Source organism: Chionomys nivalis, chromosome 20 (assembly GCF_950005125.1).
Source record: "Chionomys nivalis chromosome 20, mChiNiv1.1, whole genome shotgun sequence".
NCBI lineage: Eukaryota > Metazoa > Chordata > Mammalia > Rodentia > Cricetidae > Chionomys > Chionomys nivalis.
The window spans coordinates 61,016,621-61,024,355 of NC_080105.1; positions in this window are offsets into that span (position 1 = coordinate 61,016,621).

Sequence of the window (7,735 nt, forward strand, 5' to 3'; positions counted from 1 at the left end):
AGATAGATAGATGATAGATAGATAGATAGATAGATAGATAGATAGATAGATAGATAGATAATACATGCATACATACTTACATGCATACATATAGAGATGATACATAAGCAAAGGAATGCATACATGTGAGGGTCTTTGTGAATATCAGGGTCAGCTGAATAACAATTTGTGTGAGTCAAGAAGAAAATTTAGTTCGACAAAACTCAGTATCTGGTGTTGATTTAAACTTCTTGTGTCTGACCCCATGCATTTTATTGTTAGGCATTTTTAAGTACAGTACAATTTGAATGAAAAGGTTCCTGGTATAACACATTCCTGTATGCACAATGAGAAATCATTATGTTGAAACTCTTCTCAAACTGTTTGTCGTCACTTTTTCCATGAAGATGGGTTCTTTATGCAGGTTACTGGAGCCATCCTAATGATCTAAGAGAGGATATAGTGTGATCTTAATCCCACAAATTAATCAAAGCTATCAAACATCTCTAGTCCTGTCTGTGAGAGTGTAGGTGATACCCTGGCATTAAAGGGAGTACAGAGGTCACCTAGGCTTAACCAACTCTTGTTATGCTTGTGGATGCTTGGGGAGAAAGATATGACCTGGTCCTACAGATGGTAAAGGGATCACCTAGGCTATTACTCACCTCCATTCCCAGCCTTCTGGATAGAAAACAGGTTACACATCTCTTCATTTGAAGAGACAATTCTGTGTGTTTATTATTCCCGGGTTCCCTGGTGGTTATCTCTGAGTACAAGGACACTTGTACTCCTATAACATAAATACATACATCCCTATATGTGCTTATGTGTGCATGTGTATTTAGTAAAATTGGAAATAATTGAAAGAAAATCCTTGGAGAAAGGATATTAAAAGTAAAGAAGTAATTAAAATAAATGAAGTTGACTGTAGTTATTTGCAGAGGGAGAATGTTAGGACAACAGAATGGCAAATATAGTTGGAATTAGGGTAAGGAGGATTCAAGTAGTATTAGGCACTTTCAAGAAAAAATCTAGAGATATGTGTGGGTGACTAAAGCAGTAATGATAATGATAATAGAAACCAGTAATAAAGGACAGTAATAAAAAGTCAGATAAGACAGGATCAGTGGGATCAGAGGAGGGTTTGGGTTTTTACACCAGTGAGATGTGAACCACGGTCTGAGAATTTAATGAATGGTGATACAGTTCCCTCTGACAGTTCATCTGAGAAGTGACATAGGTGGCACTAACCTGAAGGAACTTGTGGAAGTTTCCTAGTTGTATTGTAAGTCAGACAACACAAAATTTCATGCCATTAAATTGCATCCTCATATATTATTAAATATCACATGTAAAATTATTTTATATAGTGTGCCTAGCTTCATGAATTCAAACATGAAACATTTTACATTGTAAATGACCCAGACATTAGTTATCTGGGTGAATAAATCCAGATATGATAACATAGTTGTAGTACCTAACCATTGCCTTCAGTTAAGACTTAAATATTGCATGTTTGCTAAAAAAGACTAATATGCTCAATTCTAGGGCTTCAGATAGTGCTGCTATTTACAAGGGCTTGGATATATGGAGCTAATTTAATCAATGGACTAACCCTTTTACGAGGATCTGAATGAATCATACTAAGGCACAGAACCTAGTCAGAGGAAATTGTTTTTCCTATTTAAATCTTTGTTCTACATGGTAAAGCACATAAAATGTTGGTGAACAATAATCATTTGATAATTGATCTGATATAAATGATTTGATAATTTGAATTTAAATATTCAAAGATTATAATATTCTTTAATTATTGTTCTATTTTTATTTTTTAAAAAAACTATCTTTTCTCATTTTACATACCAATCCCCCAATCCCAGTTGCCACTCCCTCCCCTCTTTCTATTCCCTCTACTTCCCCCTCCCCCGCAGGCCCCACCCCTAATACACTCCCCAGAGAGGGCAAAGGACTTTGTTCCCAGGAAGGACTAAGGCCCTCCCCACTTTATCCAGGTTAAGCAATGTATCTATCCAAAGTGAATGGGTTCCAAAAATCCGGTACAAGCAGCAGGGACAAATCCTAGTACCACTGCCAGTGTCACTGCAGTCCGTCCCAGTCAGACAACTGTCAGCCACACTCAGAGGGTCTTTCTTGATCTTATGATGGTTCCTTTCCTGTCCTGTCAGAGTTGGTGAACTCTCTTTAGCTCAGGTAAGCTGTTTCAGTGGGTGTCCCCATCATGGTCTTTATTTCTTTGCTCAATTTCTCACTCCTCTCACTCGTCAACTGGACTTTGGGAACTCATCCCAGTACTCTGCTGCGGGTCTCTGCCCCTGCCTCCATCAGTTGCTGGATGAAGGTTCTATGGTGACATTTAAGGTAGTCATCAATCTGACTACAGAGTAAAGGCAATTTGGGCACCCTCTCCACTACTGCTTAGGAGCTTTTAACTGGGGTCAACCTTGTTGGTTCCTGGGAATTTCTTTAGTGCCAGGTTTCTTGCTAGACCCATAATGGCTCCCTCAATCAAAGTATCTCTTTCCTTGCTCTTAATCTCTGTACTTCCCCATCTTGGCTATCCAGTTCCCTCAAGTTCTCCTTCCCCCTCCCATTTACCCCTCCTCCTCTCCTTTCATCATCCATTCTCCCCCCACCTCATACTCCCAATTTTGTCAGGAGATCTTGTCTATTTCCTCTTCCTAGGGCAATCTATATATGTTTTTCTTAGGGTTCACTTTGTTACCTAGCTTATCTGGGGTCATAGACAATATGCTCATTATCCTTTGTTTATATCTAGTATCCACTTATGAGTGAGTACATCCATACCATGTTCATCTTTCTGGGTCTGGATTACCTCACTAGCTCCATCTATTTGCATGCAAATTACAATATATCATTTTTTTGGTTTTCACACAAATTATAACATTTTTTAATTCAAATATATTGTTTCTGGCTCAAGCATAAAAAAACTGAATTCTGATTGCCAGAACCCATATAGAAATAGGATATGGCATTGTGTACCTGTAACAGCAGCTTTATGAACCAACTATAGTCAGCAAGCCAAACTGGTGAGATAAGTGTAAGACCTTACTGCAACAATTTAAGTAAAGATATGATTGAGAAAGACATTCTCATGTCAATCTTTGGCTTCCACACGTGCTTCTATGTGCTAACATACCTGTACATGCAAATGCACACTCACATATATTACATGGAAAACAAGCAAAATTCTTTTTTAGTTTCCCCAAATTACTTCCTTCAGGTAAGTAATACTTACAGAATAATCCCTGCTAAGTAAAACTGATGTCAGTAACAATTTTATAATATTTAGGAAGCAAACCCTTTCATTCTCAAGGGTGGCAAGTAACTCTGCTCTAATATTGTCTGACAGTGACCTAATTAGAGTCATTTGCATACTAATGAGACTTTGAGGGAGATAGCAATCTCATGCTTGTAATAGATAATTAATTTGTATTTCAAAATAGGTTGTGGCTATTTGACAACAACTCAAATGACACATTGAATTAGAGGAGGTGTTCAACTCAATTTTAACAATAAAGTACTGTTTTAGCTTTTCAATTCTGCTTAAACCTCAGACCCATGAGCATAATTCACAAAACCATGTATATTCATGGGACAATTCTTCATTATTTGTTTAATTTTTAAATTCATCTTTAAAATGAAATGTCTCTGTAAGGAGATTCAGAGTGATTTATGAGTTCTTAATTAAAATATTTCCTCCTTCTGTTCTAACATACATCTAAATAGTACACTGCATTTGAAAATAACCTTGGAATCACCGACACTAGGTTTTAGTCACTGAAGGAGAGCATCTTGAGGTAAAGGGCCTTAGACACATCCAGAAACTCACAATGAGCAAACCTTTCCCTGTAAAAGTTTTCTATACATTTTATGCTACATATTAGTGTGAAATAAGGCTTATACACCCATAAATAAATTGATTAAACATGTTTAACACTTCCAATAGACTCTCCTTTATTGATCATGGAATCATAAAATATCTAGCATCATTCACCAGTCATACCAACTGGAACTAGGTAAGGGAATCAAGGAGATTTATACAATGCCTCCTTCTCTAACCCATTAATCTCTCTTTCATTTAAGTTTCAAACTGTAAGTGTGTTTTATTTTCATAAAGATAAGTTATCTTACAGTATGGCTGCAATATTATCAATTACTTGATGCCTGACAGTCCTGAGGGGCAGAAAGTGCTGATGACATAATTGTGGGTGAGTTATAGAAGCTAACGTGGGCCATTATCCAAGAGAAATTTTAAATTTTCAAAAGTACAAAGACCTCCATACTGTCCTTGAGGCACAACTAACCTAGATGTTCTCTGAGTTATTTATAAGCCTCTGTACAAAGGACAGGAACAGCAACTGCTGGAATCCCAGGTAGGAGGAGAGAGCCTACAGACCCACAGCAATACACAGGAGGAGAAGGAAGAAAGTCGAACTGTGACACAGAACACTATGTATGTTCATTAGAAAATATTGATACCCCAGAATAACCTTCAAGGTTATTACCCCTTCCTGATTAATACTGCACAATGTATTTCAGAAGAGTTAGAGATCTACTAGTAACTGTGCATGCCTTTTTTATAAAGAACAATAAAACCAGAGAAATAGGGATGGATGATGCTCGCAAGATCCTTTATTAAAAGATGATAAATTTCAGTCTGAGAATGATTGAGGAATTATGTTTTCCAATCTGTATGGAAGAACTGGGAAAACCTAAAAGAGGTTAGGTGACGTTTTTAATGTTGCGTATAATAAAGAGTCTATTGTGAAGTAATATAAATGTTCATTTAATGTGATCATCAATAAATTTTCTTTTCTTTGTATATACTGAAAGGGCTGAAAGAATCATTCTAAAAATCTCATAGAAGACTTTATTTGAGCATGTATATCCTAAACTATCCACTGCAAATCTTTATAGATCATCTACATTTAAGGCTGCTGAATTGAAAACCATTGTAAGGAGGATGAAATTTGGACTAAGAATAGCAAAATTGAGGTATTTTGCTGTTTTTCAGAATTCTTATTTATTAAATCTTGAAAGAGATCTTACATATGTTTATCACAATACATCGAATGTAGGCATCAGGGCCACATAGCTCACCTGTTTATAAGATAAAATGATGTGAGGACTGAAGATCTCAGCATTTCCGAGCCCTTATTCACCTAGGGGAAGAGCCATTTCAGTCCATAGGTCTCCACATTCAGGGGCTCCCATTTCCTATAACTTCAGCTTCAGGGAAGCCCATATGTTCTTCTGCACTCTGCCCACACCTGCCTTCATATGTAAACACCTGCCACTCTTACCCCTTCATACACTCACGGATTAAAAATAAAGCAGAACCTTTAAAATAATTTCTGACATTCCATCACAGGTAGAGCTACACCTGAACTTGTCTGAAACTGGCCCTTTGTGTGTGTGGGGGGGAGGGGGGGTTCTTGATTTTTTGAGACAAGGTATCTCTGTACCTCTGGAGTCTGTTCTGGAATTAACCTTTGTAGACCAAACTGTCCTCGAACTCGCAGATATCTGCTTGCCTCTGCCTCCCGATTTCTGGGTTTAAAGACGTGCACCGAATACTCTTTTTTGCTCGTTTGTTTTATTTTTTCTTTCAAAAGTTTTTTTTCATTTATTTTTATTTAAATAACTTTTTTTCATTTATTTTAATACCAACCAGTCTCCCTCCCTCCTCTCCTCCAGTGCCCTGCTCTTTCCCATCTATTGTCCCCCCCCCCCATCCACTCTTCCTCCATCTCCATTCAGAAAAGGACAGGCCTCCCATGAGATTGTCCAAAGCATAGAGACAAGATCTGGCTCCTCCTCTTATGTCGAGTAGGGGTCAAGTAATCCAGAATGGGGGACAGGTTACAAATAGCCAGTTAAGCACCAGAGAGAGGTACTGCTCTTACTGTCAGAAGCCTTACTAAGAGACCTAGCTACAGGATTGTCACGCACATGCAGGACACCAAGGTCAGTCCCAGGTCAGTCCCATTCAGGCTTCCTGACTGTTGGTGCAGCATCCATGAGCTCCCTTTCTGTGGTTTCCCCCATCATGACCCCCTGGTTTGTACAATCTCTCTCCACTTTCTTTTGCAAAACTCTAAGAGCTCAGTGCAGGGCTTGTCTGTGGATTTCTGAAGAAGCAGTCATTCTTATTCTCAATGTAGCATTTCCAGAAGTTCTCTTATCACATTTGGAGAATCACATCACATCTTGTCTTGAATTTTACACACAGTACTTCACAGATACTTTTGCACAGCTCCTGAGAAGCTCTAACAAGGTACATGTCACCTGAAAGATTGTATCTGTGCCCTTGTAAGTAAGAACCACCGCTGGACGAGTGCTCAGCTAAAGAAACACTTTCAGGATGCTGGATTGCGAGTAACAGAATTGCCTGGCCACAGTAAAGAACTGTTTTCAAAGACACCTTGATATTTGTTCTGCTACCTAGTGACACTTCATCAAAATGACATTTTCTTCTTCAAAAAAATCATACTTCTCTGTTCACTTCAGATAAAAATAACAGAGGCCTCCAGCACTGATCCACATTTTATGGTCTCCTGAACAAGCACAAGAATCTTCATTTATAAAACAACAAAAGGCATCAAGTGTCCATTTACTTGCACTGCATGTTAGTTTTCCTGAGTTATCCCCTTTAGTCTAATTTTGTTCTGCCTAGTTGGTGATCATGTGTACTTCTCTGTGTCAGTCATGAACCTGCGTGCCTGCATACACTGAGTGTTCTCTTGGCCAAGCTTGCTTTGCCCCTATGAAAAAACTTAGTAATTCTAAGTATAAATCCAGTGTTCCTAGAATAGACAGGACACACTTAAAGATAAATTCTAAGCCCTGTTACCATAAATGTAACTCTACCTATCTAAGCCTATTTTTTTTGACACAACCTTAGCATTGTGTCTAGGTACATTTCCCAGAGGCTTGAGTGATAATAGGATGGGGAAAAGATGACCACAACAGATGTGAGGCCATTACTGGAGATTATTTGGCACGAGACTGCTAAAATGTTATGTTAAGCAATTGGAAGAGATTTGTCCTATTCATCAGCATTTTATAAGTGAACGCAAACCATGACTTGAGTCCAAATCAAGTCATTACCCCTCACATTAGAGAGTGGCAAGGGCTGCTGCAGAGGTGAAAGAAGTGCGAGTAAAATTATCACTTCGTATTAGAGACTTTTCTTATGCTGTGATAAAACATGACCAAGACACTTGACAAGAGTTTATCCCCAGAGGGATAAGAGTTCATCATCGGCATGGGGAAGCATGACAGCAAACAACAGGCCTGGTGGCTGGAGTGAGAAGCTAAATGCTCCTATACTCAACCATCAGAACAAAGAAGACAGAGCAAACTAGAAGTGCCTTGATATTTTTAATCCCAAAACCCATGCCCAGTGACATACTTACTCCATCAAGTCTGCATCACCTAAACCTCCCCCAAATAACCAGCAACCAGAGAACAAACAGAACCATATTTGTGCCTCTGGGGGAAGAAGGGAAAAGAATGATTCATTCAAACCACTACATGCTTCTTCTCCATAACTTTGGGTTTCTTTTCCTTGTTAGAGTCATACATCTTCAAACTCGGAGTGAGTAGATAGGAAAGATATAGACTGACTAATCCAATATGAAAAGTGAAACAATGAAAGAAATAACTATTTGGTGATCAGTCTACATGAACTGATGAGTACATGGAAGAAAGC